Source organism: Ictidomys tridecemlineatus, chromosome 7, assembly GCF_052094955.1.
Source record: "Ictidomys tridecemlineatus isolate mIctTri1 chromosome 7, mIctTri1.hap1, whole genome shotgun sequence".
Lineage (NCBI taxonomy): Eukaryota > Metazoa > Chordata > Mammalia > Rodentia > Sciuridae > Ictidomys > Ictidomys tridecemlineatus.
The window spans coordinates 173,665,487-173,681,928 of record NC_135483.1 but is presented as its reverse complement, the minus strand read 5'-3'; positions in this window follow the sequence as shown (position 1 = coordinate 173,681,928).

Here is a 16,442-nt window from a genome sequence, read left to right as displayed (position 1 = left end):
ACACAATGTAGTTTTATCTGGCCATAAAGAAAAACAAAATTGTCATTTGCAGGAAAAGTGGTTGGAACTAGACCATTATGCTAAAAAATAGGCCAAACCCAAGGTCATGTTTTCTCTGATGTGTGAAAGCTAGAGAGGAAAAAAGGAAAAGAAAGGTTAAGAGTGGGGAATCTCATGAAAATTTAAGGGAGATCAGTAGGCAAAGGAAGGGGATCAAGAGGAGGCCAGAAAGGAGTGGAGGGAAAAGGGAAATGCTGGAGAAAGATGCTGACCAAATTATAATGTTATAATGTTGTGTGCATGAAACAACGAATCCTACCATATGTGCAACCACAATACACCAATAAAAAGATGTGGAAAAAAGCAGTCCTTTTCCTCTCCTCCTGCTGGAAGCCTGAGGGGATATTTCTCTAATGTTTATGTGTATTCTCCCTCAAATCTTGGAGAGAGAAGCTTGTTTGCTCTTTAAGAAAGAGGTAAGCTTGCTCTTATCTCTCCTATGAATCCAAGCAGAGTTCCTTTTTTTCCACCTGTTCAGCATTTTACTTGTTGTTAGGCAGAGTAGTGACTTCCAATCTCACTACACATAGAACTAGACACTGAAAGTCTCCTGACGTGACTCTTTTTCAACTCTGTTCTCTATATTTTTGTATGTATGAAAAAAACTATAATGTTATTGCTGGGCATGGTGGTACAAGCCTGTAATCCCAGCAGCTCGGGAAGCTGAGACAGGAGGATCGCAAGTTCAAAGCCAGCCTCAGCAACGGTAAGGTGCTAAGCCATTCAGTGAGACTCTGTCTCTAAATAAAATACAAAATAAGGCTGGGGATGTGGCTCAGTGGTTGAGTGCCCCTGAGTTCAATCCACAATACCAAAACAAAAAGAAAAAAAACTGTACTTTTTTATAGATAAGAAAATAGAATGAGAAATTTCATTAGGAGCACAAGAAAATGCACACCAGTACCCCTTTTTAGTGTGCCCCATAGCAGCTATTGTAAGCAGCATTGACCTCCAGTATGACCTTCAGGAGACATTATGTTAACCACAATTTCTTAAGACGGAATTTATATTATATATGATTATCCATAAAAAATACAGAATCACAGTTTCTTTTCCCAAAGATATTGGGGTGAACCACAATAAGAGCAAGAAACTGGTTGGAGGAGATCCCATGACATTCTTCTAAATTTGCAAAATAATCTTGTACACTGAATCACAGCACTTTGGGCATATCTAACTTATAGAGGCTGCATCTAGAAATATCAAAGAAAAAACAGAACAAAAGGAAAAGAAGATATCAACTAGACTACTGGAGAAGGCTAATTATTTGTAACATTGCAAGATTTAGCAGATAAAAATACAGGCTGCCTAATTTTGAATTTGGATAACTACAAATATTTTTTCAGTATAAGCATATCCTAATATAAAGATATCCTCAGAACTCAGAAATTCACTCCATCCATGGAATGTTCTGTTAGGAAGTAGTGTAAAGTAGCAAGAAAAAAATAAAACAAAGACAAAATTATAAAAAATAAATTAAAAAAAAAAAAACAGGATTTGACTGTCTGGAGTTTGAACTGCAGCTCTCTAGCTGTGTGACTCCAAGTGCTTGACTCCAAGGTTATGAGCTCCATTTCCCATCCCTTAAAGGAAGATAAAAAAACCAACTTATAAGAGTAACTGAAATAGTATATGTATGGCTCATAATAGTAATTTCACAATAAATAACTGTTAAAAATCGTATTATTGGTGATGGAGCTTGGTGGTAGAACACTTTCCATAGAATGCAAAAGGCCCTGGGTTTGATTCCCAGCACCAAGAAAAAACAAAGCAACACAATTTAACAATTATTGAATATTGAATGCACCATCTGATTCTCCCTTTATTAGATTTGGGGCTATACAAATTTATAAGATATGACCTCTTGTTCCAAAAGACCTTGGGTTTTTGTTTGTTTCTTGTGGGAGATATTTACAAACCATACAGGCAAACTATTGTAGGACAACATCAAATGTTCTCTGAGATCTTTGTACAAAAGATGTGGCCAACTGCTTGTTCAGAAGTCAGCAGCAGGTCTCCATTCCCCCATGTCAGACACCAGATGTCCCGGCCTTCCATCCACAGACCTCCCTGGTCTAGCCTGGAATACCTTTGCCGCTGTATGTTCTGTCCCTCCCTCTGCACATAGACTCTGTGCTCACATTCCCCTTGGGGTGTCATGTTGAGACATCATAATCAGATGCTTTTACTCATACTGTTCCCAGCAGGCCTTCTCCTCTGCTTGTCAAAATCCAATCTAATCTTTGAAGTTTAATACAAAATGTACTTCTTTTACCACATTTTCCCTATTGGCCTCACTCAGAATTAGTTTCTTTCCCTTCTATTCTACCAAGCAGATTCACTCACACCACCACTGCGAAATCTGAATTTATTGGCTTGAGATCTTAGCTATTTTGTATCCATCTGCCCCTTGCAATTGATTGTTACCGAGAGGGACACAATTTATTAATTTTTGTGTCTCCTGCACACATAGCATGTGGCGCATGTATTATAAATGTGCCTGTTGCCTTTCCAAATGGAGTTAGCCTAATATTTCTATGAATGCAAGTAAAGAAATCATGAAAATAAAACATTTTCTCAGGCAGGTGCCCAAAGGTAAGGTTTGGATCAACGGAGATATGAAAACTTTTGACACATTCTTTTTTCTTTTTCATATCAGGTGCCCCAGAATTGCCAAGACAACTGTACTTCAGTGTAGATGGAAAGATTGCTAGAAAACATTGTAAAATAAAATAAAGGATGTTGCATAGCAATATGTAAAGTGCAATCTTGTTTTTATAAAACTAAATCTTTTGTACATATTAGCTTATACATGGAAAAAACTAAAAAAATATATGCTAACCTATTATTGCTGGGAGCAAAATTATGAAAGTTTACCCTATCTTAGCTATAGACTGCTATAGTACTTAAATGCTTACAATGAGTAGGCATTAGTTTAATAAGCATAAAAAATTAAACAATTTTTAAATAGATTAATAAACCAAGGAGTTAGATCATTGAATATTGTGTCCATTATTATTTCCATGTTAAAATTTTTAATTTTGTTTGGCATAAGAAATGAAAAATAAATTTTTATTTCTTAAAAATAAGCAAGTGGTAGAACTTCTATTCTTAATGTTTAAAAAACTACTTCCTATGCCTTTCTTTTCTTCTGTATTTGAAAACCAAAAGAAATAGTAACTCTGCATCACAGTATTTAGTCTAATATTAAAGTGGAAAAAAAAAGGTGAACCACAAATATTTCCTAAGTTGTTCTCCTGTCTCTATACTTAGGAAATTTTTCTCTCATATTGTACCAGTGCCTCAAGTGGAAACCAGTCAGGTGCAGTATTGATTTAGCAGAGGGTTAAGGAAGACACACTTCAATATTTCCCTCTTCCCTTGGGAAGGTGAAGAAGAACTTAATTCAACCTGAAGTGGTATAAACATTCTGAGATGAAGCCCCTTTTCACACATGCGCTTCTGAACAGAATTGAGTTAAGGAAGCTAACCATGCTCTCAGAGTGAAAGCACATCTCCAGTGTGCAAGTGTACAACTGTTCAGGGCACAGGGCAGAGGCACAAGCCTGGGGGAGTGGGGGACATGCCTTCCAAGCTGGTAAGGAAATTAAAAATAGCCCCAGCACTATCATTCATCAAATGTTGCTCTCAATACTTAAGGGATCGCTGAGAAAGTGAAAAAGAAAGCATATCTCATCTTGAAACGTCCTTGAATGTTCAGTGTTTAATTTTATTTTGGGAACCTCTTGATCTTGGACCAGCTGGGAAGAAAGAGCCTTCCTCTTCTAGCTTTCTTGGAGAGAACTAAATGATTGGTGAATTCAAACCAAAACGGAGATGAGCAGCAATCTTTGTTCCCATTTTAGGATTATGGAGAATCAACATTAAAAAGATAAATGGTCCTTTCTACAAAAGCCAGAGAAATAAATAAAATTGAGATATGGGACTCTGAATTTCTGTATTTCATGAGAGTTATAGAATTGCTAGGTGATTTTACTTCCCACAAGCAAGATTTTTCTCCGAGTATTCCTTTTATTCATTCTTTCTTTTATTCATGGGTTCATCTGTTGATTTGATGAACGCATGTTGAACATTCACTGTGTCCACATTGCTATGTACTCTTCATAGTACAAGTTCACAGATGATTAGCATCTGGGGACATTGTTAATAGGCTTCTGCTTCTATTCACACAAGAGGAAAGAGTGGACCCTACCCCTTATCCCATGTGTTCTGTCTGCCAGCTCTCATTTCTGTCTGTACTGGGTGTGCCTCTGGTTAGCGTTCACTTTAATTATTTACCTTTAATCTTCATGAACTGATTCAACAATGGTTAGGACTACATGTGAACTAATAGTCAATCACACTTTGAGGCTTTCTCAAAGAGAAAAAAAATTTTAATACAGAGATTCATAAGCTTTACTATATAATGGATCCACCTAGAAGCTTTATTTTTTTAAATCCCAGTGACATTCTACGTCCATACTTAATAAGTCAGAATCCCCAGCAATGAAACCAGTATTGGTGTTTTTTTTTAAACAACCCCACAGTTGATTCCAGTGTGCAACCAAAGTTGAGGCCCAGTGTTTTAATGAACTTAATACAGCTGTATCCTTGCATCTGAAAATTATTTTTCCTGTTCCCTAGGGCTTGGGGTTTTGTTTTGCTTTATTTCTAAAGCAAATCTAAGCTGGATGCTATGATTTCATTTGTCATCTTTGGTGTATCATTTTCCAAAGATGACAGTTATTTGGAGTACTACCACTAATCTAGGAGAACCAATGACAAGCATTGACAAGACTTCTAACATTTTTGCTGTTGTTTTGATGATAGTGATGATGATGATGATTTTACCTGAAGATTCTTGTGGGGAAAAATATCCAAACATCTATAGAAACTTAGCGTAACAAATCTCTACAAATATGGAGGCAAAAATTCAGCAACTGAATCATTCATCAGAGAAAAGCTAGCCTCCCCCGGGTGCTCCTTCCTTTTATAGCACTAAAAGGCAAACAGACAAGAGCAGAAAAACTTTAAACAATTACTGAATTATAATTTAAAGACCAGAAGATGGGAGGGAGACCGTTTGAAATCTCTTAAAAGGTTCATTTTCCTTTTTTGTGAACCTAGGTTTACAACGTCTTAGGGCCTTAATTTTCAATAACACAGTTTTTATACCCAAGACAAATAATCATCAAAAAAATTATGTTAGGCCCCAAATTACCTATTGCAATCACTTATTTTTATTGATGAAAGTGAGGGAGGGCTACATTTTACTTTTCACCAAAAAATTATACCAATAAGGGGTGAAGTCAATGTTGGAAGCAATGGAAGTCCACATAGAAATTATGCCAATTCCAGTAAAGATAATAAATACTGCATAAACTGTATACATACATGGTGGGCATTGTTCTAACCTTATGTCAAATCTTATGATTGAGTAATCAATTTTAAAGTTCTTAGAAGATTTCTGCATTTTGTTTGTATTTTCAAATTATTAAATATTCAATAAAATATAGATATACCCGTCAACTAATGCGAGAGATAAAACAAAACAGATACATCTAACCCCTCTACCTGCCACCCCAGATCCCATTTATTCTCTCTCTCTGCCTCCCTCCCAAAGAATATATTTATCTTGAATTCAGAGCTCATTTTCTAAATTAGTTTTGTTATATGTTCATTCCGTTTTGACTTTGAACAATATCTAATATTGCTTTAATCTACATAAATAAAGCTACGAAGTATGTATACTTCTACAACTTGATTTTTTTTATCTTCCAGTGGAAAACATGAGATTCATTTATGGTTAATATTCATTTTTGCTTCTGTAGACTATTTCATTGAATAAATTATATCAATGGTTCATAATTTTAATGGTTTGTGTTGCTGTCCATTTGTGTGCTTTTACCAGACAATAATTCAGGATAACAATGCTGCAATGCACATTTTCATTCTCATATGGGTGAACAAAATTAATAAGCCATGGGATATATACAATTTCATCTCCACTATATATGGTCAAATTGATCTAAAAAGTAGGTTCCCCATAAATGTATCCTCCCACACAAGCTGGATGAAAGTTCCTAATTTTAATTTTCTGAGTGATCTAGAAATTCTCTTTAACAAAGCCTAGCCACCAAATTACTTAAATGAGAATCATAATGAATGGCATTCTTATGATACATAATGTCACTCCATGCTTCTTTGCTAAAGTCAGAACTTAGAGTCTCTAGGCCTTTCAAAGAAAGACAACTTGGATAGGTGTTACAGGATAATGGATATTTTTTAAATTCCAAAATCACTATGGATAAAATTTGAATTTGATGATTAAGTAATTGTGCTCATAATGAAACTCTTTATAAAACAATCTTAGTAGTAGATATGACTAAGGAAAGAAGATATAAGATTAAAAATACCCATTCTGTTTCTTAGTCATTACAATTAATGATTGGAATAAATTCCACAAAATGCATTTTTTTTTTAACCAGAGGAGAAAGGGATAAAACCTTCCATGAGTGAAACTGAAAGAATTATATGATTTGGGTTGAGTGGGCTTCAAGGCTGACAGGCACCTACCCAAACTATGGGAGCTAAAGGTTAATGGCATGTTTAATTCTTTTCCATTAAAATTGATGTGTATTTCTAAAGGCTGGCAACTGTATCAGCCTCAACACAAAACTAGCCCTCAGTTTCATGAAGGAAAAAGATCAATCGATCCTCTTGTTTATTCCTTTTATTCTTTCATTCAAAAAACTTATATTTGGTAGAGAAGTTTATGAAAAGACACACCATAAAAATAATTCCACTCACATACAAGAATTGCTTTAGATAGTCTCTGTCCTTTATGCCTCAAGACATATTTACAGTTTGAGGGAAGAAATAAAATCAGAAAACATTCTGGCTCCTTCTCCTCCACACCCCAATCAGAAGGTCTTTCTCCCTCTGCCAGGACATCTTGGGTTTCCAGACTCACAAGTGCAAGGCCCCACAGATGGTCTCTGTATACTATGATGGCAGAGTCCGGTCTTAAAGCTGCAGAAATGACAAGAATATTTATACATCCCGAAAGACTGTAACTGAGGGGAAAACCTAAGACATGTGGGATTTAACAATGTTTGAACTCAGATACAGGTTCAGTTGGAAAGTTTACGGCACTGCTCAGGGGACGATGTGACAAGCTTTAGAATTCGAAGACCACGTTTCCTGAGTGTTCACACTTAAAATTCTCTCTCTGTGTAAGACCTTTCAGATTCTGTTTGCTGAAGAAAAAGAAGGTAAAATGTAAGGCCTAGAAGTCACATTGTAACATTGCAGGCTGGCTAGGTGCAGAGGGACCTCATGCTATTTATTTAGCCACGTTGTACTGCCCTTTCCAATCCCAAATTCATTCTTGCTTCCAGAAGATTATTGAAATGGGACTTGTGAGGTACACAGTCCATTTTAACAAACAGCAATCTAATTCTTGCTTTACACGTTCCAAGGAAAGGAGGAAAAAGACACCCTGCCAGGCAGCATTCAGGCTGAGGTACACTGAAGCTACAGGAATCCTAACTGCTAAAAGGCAGCAGGAGAGTTTCAATATACACAGTGTGGCTATGTCAGAAGTCACATCTGATGAGTGTTTTCATCTGTTTGTTTGAAAGGCTGTGGTCTGAATGGTCCCATGGGGCTCACCTCCAGGGCAGCCAACGCTTTTACTCTGTGAAGAATCCCACTTAATGAGAATCAATACGTGTGCTCGGTTTTGACTACAAATATTCCATTAGAAGTTGGAAATGCAGCCACCGTAGCTCCATTTGGTCTTCTTCCTGGCTTTCATGATCCGAACTTCCTCCACATCAGAAAAGTTTATGATTATTTGATTTAGAAAAAAAAAAAAAAGGAACGTATCAGGCAGATTCAGGGCTGGGGTTGTGGCTCAGTGGTAGAGTGCTTGCCTAGCATGCTTGAGGCACTGAGTTCGATCCTCAGCACCTCATAAATGTAAAATAAAGATATTGTGTCCACCTAAAACTAAAAAATAACCAACTGAGCTATTTCCCCAGCCCTATCAGGCAGATTCAAAAGTTAGAGACCTCAGGTTGAAATTTACAATTTGGAGGAACAGGTGTTTCCTATGTTTAAAACCTGGTGCCAGGAAGGAGTGTTCCCTTTGTGCTATTATTCCCTCCTCCAAACACAAGGTCTGAGGCTGCTTGTCCCTTGAGAATGCCTAACGTGCCATAGTGAGGCCTTCTGAAGACATGGATACTGTCCTGGGACAGAATTAGAAAACCTTGACTAGGACAAGAGGAAGCAAGTGCACTGTCAGCCATGGGCTATTCTTGGCCTGCAGTTGCTGTTCATCCTCAAAGTGGAGACAACCCACATTGATGGTATCTGAAGCTCCTAACAGTCTCGAAAACAGGGTCCCTCTGTCCCTTTGATTCCATCCAATGTCACTTGTTTTCCTTTGGAAAGCAGTACTGCTTCTTTTCCTTATTGAAATTCATATATAACACATATTTTGGAAACAAGCAGAAACCTTAAGCATAAAGCTTGATGAAATATCACAAAGCAAGCATGTTCATGTAACCATCAACCACTTCGTGTACCAGCACTACTCACCCTTCTCTCCAGAGATAACCACTATCCTGTCCTCTAATGCCATCACTCAGTTTCACTTGGCTTTGAACTTTATACAAATAAAAATCACACAGAATATATTATCTTTTGTGTGAGTTTTTAACTCAACACTATGTGAGATTGATCCATATTATTTTATGTACCTGTCTTTTGTCCATTCTTGCTGCTGTGTAGTATTCCATTGTATGAATGTACCTTACTATATTTATCCATTCTACTCTTGGTAGGCATTTGGGTTGTCTCTCATTTTGCACTACTGTGAGCACTATTGCCAGGGATGTTTATGCACATTCTTGTGTATATATGCACATATTTTTGTAGAGTGAGTGCCTAGGGATGGAAGTTTTCAATCTTAAAATATGCACATGTTTGGTATTTCTTCTTCTTTGGAAGATGCTTTACACTTTATTCTTATAAAAATATCAGCTCCCAAAAGCTTCTTTTTTCCAGTTTGCTCTATATAAACACATAGAACACTTGTGGACTACAGGGCAGGCACCATCCTTAGGCATTTTCACTTTCAACTCTCTTTCTTAGGAGGTAACCAAGGGGTCTGGAGAGTCTGACCAATCCCTACTGTTCTCTCACCACGACAGCCCCCTTTCTTGAGGTGGCCTCTGTATCCTGTGCCCTTCCATGCCACCATCTGGGATTTTCTGTCCCTTTCATGCTCCCCCTCTTGCCAGAATCACATACTACAGTATCAGAATTACACAATGAAGCAAGCTCTGAGCAATTTTAATCACTTTAAATGTTCTTCCTTGAGAAACCCTACACCTCCAGCTCTAAGGGAAGTAGCATGCTAACCATGTGAAGAATCGCGCTGACTCCGTTTCCACACGGCTTACTATCTCCTTGGTAAGACAAGATTCCTGAGTACTGGCCCCAGCTGTGGCATGACCCCTAACAAGGTAACTGGAAGAGCAAAAGGAGAAAAATAACACCAGGCTCCTACTTACACAAGGATTGGATTTATTAAGTGTTGCAAAAACAACGCTGCTTAAAAACTTAGTGATGAAAGAAGTGTGTTTTTAAAATCATCTTTGTTATCCAGTTCCAGTCTTTTATCAAGCTTGCACTCGAGTACCCATCTATTCTGAAGAAAAAGTAGTTGACAGTATTTCATCACACATTTTGGAGAATTCTATAATCCTTAGTTAGTAAGTTATTTTTAACTGAAAACCTTTCCACTCATCTTCGTTAGTCTCTATTAAGAACAGCTACTGACTATGGTCATTATGGTGACACTTTACATAATTAAGCCAAATATTTTCCTTCCTTAGACGGAGTAATGCTAAGGCCCTTATTTTTTCAGAATGGGTTCTAGTAATTGAATCTTCTCATCTCCATCCTCCACATTTAGCTATCCAAGATCATCTTAATGCTCAAATTTGGGAGCTTTAAACTGTATACTTCCATTATAATTGGACAATACCCAAGTAGATAACATCACTTCATCCATTTATTCATCCATTCCATAAAAAAATATGTACTTTTTTTGAGGTTACTATGACTTGATTACCGGAGACTCAGTGGCAAATAAGAGTCCCAATCCCAAGGAGCTCTTTTCCTAAATGTATATGAAAATTAAAAATTATAAAGGACATGAAAAAAATGTGCATGTTGGGTTAAATAATGGCCAACTGAAGGCTGCTTAAAATAGCATGATTAGGTAAGGTTTTTCTGAGGAGATAACACTTGGATTAAAACCTAAATGATCTCAGGAGGCATCCAGGAGAGAATGTACAAGAAAAATGTTCCAGGCAGAGGGTACAGCAATGACAGACCTGAGGAGGGAAGATCGGTTTGACTAGAACATGACCCGCAAGCCAAGAGAATCAAAAGGGACATCAGGGAACCGTGAGGACATATCAAACCTAGCCTTGTTGGCCATCATTGTTTCATTTCATAAGTTCCCTCTAAGGGGATTCCATTAGTGACTCATCATATATAAGCTTTTCTCTGGATTATAAGTGTCAGGCTCATGATGCTCTGGTTACTATGCACTCTTCCAGTTTGTGATTCCCAGTACACACAAGATCTCAGCCATTGGCATTGTTAACATCCCAGTTTTTCTTTTCCTTCTTTGAGCCCCTGTTCTTCTGAAACATGACCTCACATTGGGTTGGCTTTACAAGTCAACATGTAAATCTACCAAAATTGCATAGCTGAGGTACAATACCCATAGTTTTTCAAATTTGTAATTAAATTTCCTTCCTTCAGCTAGTAGGTAGCAGTACTTAAGAGCTTAGGGTTTAGCTTGCATCAAAATTGGACTCTATTTCTGTTTTTGACATTTTACCATTATGTATAACTAGCACATTGCTTTGCCAAAGTCTTTTTTATCTAGAAAAGGAGAAAGATAATACCTGCCTCATAGTGTGAGGATTAGGGGAGATGATACTCTCAATAGATGACCATTAATAATAATAATACTGGGCTAAAAACAAAATCTATGAAAATTTTCAGTAAAAAAGATATATTGAATCTCACCATATCATTCCTCTGATTTTATATTTAAGTCTCTCTGAATCTAAGACAATCATCAGTAGTCACATAGCTAAGTAGTAAACCAGATCTTCCTAGCCAATATTCTAGTAGTGGAACACTTCAACCATTCATCACTTGCCTTAGCTTTGAGGTTTGGCTTTATGCAACATCATGCTCTGAACCAATCACAAATGTAATCTGATTGTTGATGAGGCAAATTGAGACTAGAGTATTGTGTGCTTAATAAATGTTACTAACTAGGTCTTGAAATTTTCAGAACCAGGAATTACTTTTTGTTCAAATTGTTAAGGGGAAAAAGTTAATAAGAAGATGTGATTTCCATGTAGCTCTCATCCACCAAATGGGGATTGTGATGCTTAGACAACTCAGCTAAGGAAATAAACTGTAGGCAAAAGAACTTGGGTAAGCAAACATATTGGGCAGAGTAGAGATGTCATCTAAGGGCTAAAATCAAGAGGAGGAACTGTTGTGACCTGGAATGAGGCCATAGCTTCAAGTGCTTGCCCCTGGAAAGCTTTCAAGTAGTTATCTCGCACACACAAACTGAGCTATGTACGTACAAAGAAAAAAATATTCTGTGCCTTAAGTGAGGCTTTAACAAGTTGACTTTTTAATTTATTTTTTATTTGTTCTTTTTAGTTATACATGACAGCAGAGTATTTTTGACATATTTAGACTTGTCTATTTTATTATTAATATATTTAGATAAGCAAATGATATATATATATACACAAAAAGAAATTAATTCATAATTCTACCCCTCAAAATAACTATTTTTAATATCTTGGTGTTTATACACATGCACAGAGGTTAATTCACAAACCCAAGTTAATTTTTATTTGGCTTAAAGAAATATGTCAATGGGAAGGGATAAAAGTTTTTTAAGCATAATTTAGCACCTCATTATGCCAAAAAATGTGGTCTTACAAATAAAAAGATATTTTATATCAAGAACTTAAAAATTTCATGATTATTGCATACTAAGTACTAACCAACAAGCCTCTGGGTTTGTTTTTTTTTTTTTTAGGAATGTATAAAGGGCTTATGACAACAAATTCAAGTCTAATTCTAGTCTTTTCTTGTAAAGCTTTAACAGTTCCCATCTGCAGTAAATGCAAAATAAGTGTCAATGCTCTTGAGGAATTATTGTGTACACACACACACAAAAGTTGATTACTTGGGCAAAATGATTGGTAGGAAGTAAGAAACACACTGAATTACTGATGCTGACCAGGTCAATACTCCTCTTCTTCAATGTTTTTCCTACAAAGTGAAAATAACATTTCCTATCTCCCCCTTCCTAAGAGCATGATACAGGCAGGTAAAATCCATTACACATTTTAACCTTATACTCTTGAGATTTTTTTTTAAAGATGCAATCACCTATTTGATATTCCTTTCTGCTAGATAAACAGTATTTCTACTTTACTTTACAAGCACACACTCAACCAAGAATGAGTTTTAAAATTTTTCAGGCCCTCTCTCTCTCCCCAGTCTAGAAAGGACAACTGATAGAGCCATTTCCAATCTACCTTTTGATTTTGCCCCCTTTTAAAAATTTTTTAGTACTTGAGTATTTGTAAAAATTTTTTAGTACTTGAGTATATAATATTTGCATCAGCAAATATTACTTTTATTGTATATAGCAACTTCCGATAAGGTGTGTCATGCAGACACACTTTCTTCGTTTTGCCTAGAATCCTCTCCCCCACTCTTCATCTATAAAGTCCTTTCTTCTTCTGGTTCTCAACACAATTAGCCTTTCTTTAATAGTTGCCTCTGCTGATATCTACAAGTCAATTTTCCCAACTCCTTATTCTCTTAACCCCATTAGAATAATCCTTCAAACATTCGCCTCAGTTCTCCAAAAGAACTGAAACTAAATCTGACTTGTTCCCTTAGTGATACACAGCATACAATAGTATAGGTCTAGTATCTCACATAACATATGACTGGTTTATAAATCGATATGTGTGATAACTCCCTGTGGTTGCCTACTGAGTGGTTAGTAGTGTCAGGCTGTGATATGAACTAATGACATGAAGACATAGTGGTTGCTTCATTTCCTGGGCCAACATTTCCAAACTGAAGACAAGTAGTTTATGTTAGCCCAATAAGAAACAGATTAATGTATGGCAAAGCTTAACCATGTGGTAAACTTCTTGGTTAAAGAAATATGATAGGATTAGATGACAGAATATGATGGTCTCCCTTTACTCATGAATTTGTACCTGCTCTGCCATTCCCCTGTGCTTTGGTAAGCATCTAAAAACACTTATACAGCAAATGGTACAGTTAAGCATGAGGAGCACTTGGAAGATTTGGACCCAGCATGTCAGCTGGCATTAAGGACAAGAATCCTCAGCTGTTGCCCTTTTTTCCCCTTACAAGTAAGTCCTGTCACATAGCCCCACATGAAGGAGGAGAATCAGGAGAAATTTCAATTTGATTCTGATTGCCATATTAAGTGATTCAGAATTATAGTTTCAGAAAGTCCCTAAATTATTTCTCCACATGTAATTTCTGTGTATAACTAATATTGTCTGTGTTCAGTAGGACTGACCATTTCAAAAAGACCTCAGTGCTATAAACTGAAAACATGTTTAGACCTTCCTTCTATAACACACTGACCCCAAACACAAAGAATAATGACTACTTAGGAAGGAGGTTGTATATCTCTCTCCTTTGAAATATGAGGCTGAATTATTTTCTACATTGTTTTTGTTGTTGGTTTTAGTTCTTGATTTTTATACAAATAAGTTTTATTTTAGAGTACTTTGAGGATAACAAAAAAAGTTATGAGAAAAGGTCAGAGTTCCCATGTGTTGCACACCAAGTTGGTTCTACTGCTAGCATCTTACATTAGCACAACATATTTATTATTACTAATGAACCAGTACTGATACATGTCTTTGGCCAAAATCCATGCCCTGTTCAGATTTTTACCTAGTGTCTCCTTTTTATTCCAGAATCGCAGCAGAATACAACAGAAAATAGTATGGCAGTATGTAAAAACGTGGATGTGTAACCGATGTGATTCTGCAATCTGTATACGGGGGAAAAATGGGAGTTCATAACCCACTTGAATCAAATGTATGAAATATGATATGTAAAGAGCTATGTAATGTTTTGAACAACTAATTAAAAAAAACAGAATCGCTTCTATAGCACTAGATTACATTTACCTACCAAGTTTCCTTATGCTCCTCTATGCGCTGACAGTTTCTCAGATTGTCCTTTGTTGATAACCTTGACAATTATAAAATGTTCTTGTTAGATGTTTTGTAGAGTACCCCTCGGTTTGGATCTGACTAGTTTTTTTTTCTCATAATCAGATTGGGTTTTGGCTTTGGGGTATCAAATGCTTCTTGAGCCACAATGTCAAGGTTAATATCCACAGCAATGTCATTATGATAGTATGTACCTTGATATGATCAGAATAGCACTTTTCCTTTGCAATTTCTCCTTTTAAGAAAAAGAAAATTCTACACCAAAATATTTTATGTAAAACACAAGGAAAAATATATATATATAATATTTTTAAATAAATATATACTATAAGTTTTTCCATATGATAAATATAAAATATATTGAATTATGTATACACAGATACATACCTACTCTTATGATATATATCCAGTAACAAAGGAATTTAGGGCTATAGTGCAATCAAGCCATTTGTCCCCTTAATATAAAAAATAAAGTGCTCCAATCTCACATTTTGAGTATTTTGAGTTGTTAAGATGGAAATTATTGCTCTTTGGTGACATTATCAATGTAAAACATATTTTATGTAAATGGATTAATCTATTTTTTATTGTATCAATTTCTTTTCTGAAGGTAAGGTGGATTAAAACTTTTTTGCTCAGAAGATTTAAAGCTCTTTTACTTGTCAACCCTGTTCTATATCTTAGGAGATTTCTGCATAGGAATCAAAGTATTATTATAGGCTGTGAATTAAAGCAAGAACATATCTGTGGCTCAGTGACTGCAGAAAATTCCAATCTATCCTTTGAAAATTCAAAGGAAAATAAAGTGGTGGACAAATTTCTGCTATGTATAAAAATAATGTTCCTATTATAAGCATAGCATTATTTTAACTATACTCTAATTACTTAAATATGAGATAGTATTCTTAGGTAAAACAACATATTCAAATTCTCATAAGTGTCCTGTATATAGGAAAAGACTATAAACTACTAACGTACGGTAATGGGTGAGTCTAGTGCAGATCAACAAGAGGGAGGGAACTAATCAAAAAGCTTTTCCTTAAGCCAGGTACGAAAAGCACCACATGATCTCACTCATGCGTGGAATATAAAGTTGGTCTCTTGTTGAAACTTAGAGTAGAGAGATGGCAGAGGCTGGGAAGAGAATCAGGGAGAGAGGGATGTGTACTAAGCTACAGGCAGATGTGGGTGAGAAGTTCTAGTGCCCTCCTGCTAACTAGGTGTGTGCCCTACAACCCATAAAGCTAGAAGAATGGATTCTGAATGCGTTCACCATGAGGAACTGATGAATTTGGAGGAGACAGATGTGTTTCACCTGATTGCCAAATGTATATACATATATTGAAACAGCACATAGTATTCCATTGATAGGCACATAAAAATGTACCAGTTAAAAAAATAAATTTAATTTAGAATGTTACACCAAAATCTTCCCTGAACATATGTGAATTAAATAATTCATTATATTAGTCCACCACATAAGGAAAAGAGTGATGAACTATGGGTTAGTTGTAATTTAGGTGGATTATTACTAATATAAGCATCTTAATCTCTCTTGGTTGTAATATACAGAAAGAGTAAGCTTCTCTGAGTTGGAGAAATCTTTTACACCAGACCAACAGAAAGTAGATGATGAATCTATATCTTTAAGCACAACTATATTTAAAAATTAGAATATATAATATGTATAGTTATATATGAGTATATGCATGTGTATGTGTATACATATCTGTACACTTATACATAATTTGTAAATTTGCACTTTTAAATTCATGAAATAATTGCTCTAATTAATAACTTGTTTATACTAATTAATTAAATAGCTCACTCATTTAAAAAAGTGAGGGTGGTACTACACAATCAATAGTTTAGAACTAATTATAACCCCCTCTCTGGCAGAATTTGCCACTTAAAAAGTTATAAAAGATCCATTTCATCTTTCTCCCCAATAGGGATAAAATATTTAGATGACAGATAAATAATTAAATGTTATGCCATTTAGAAAGTAAAATGGAT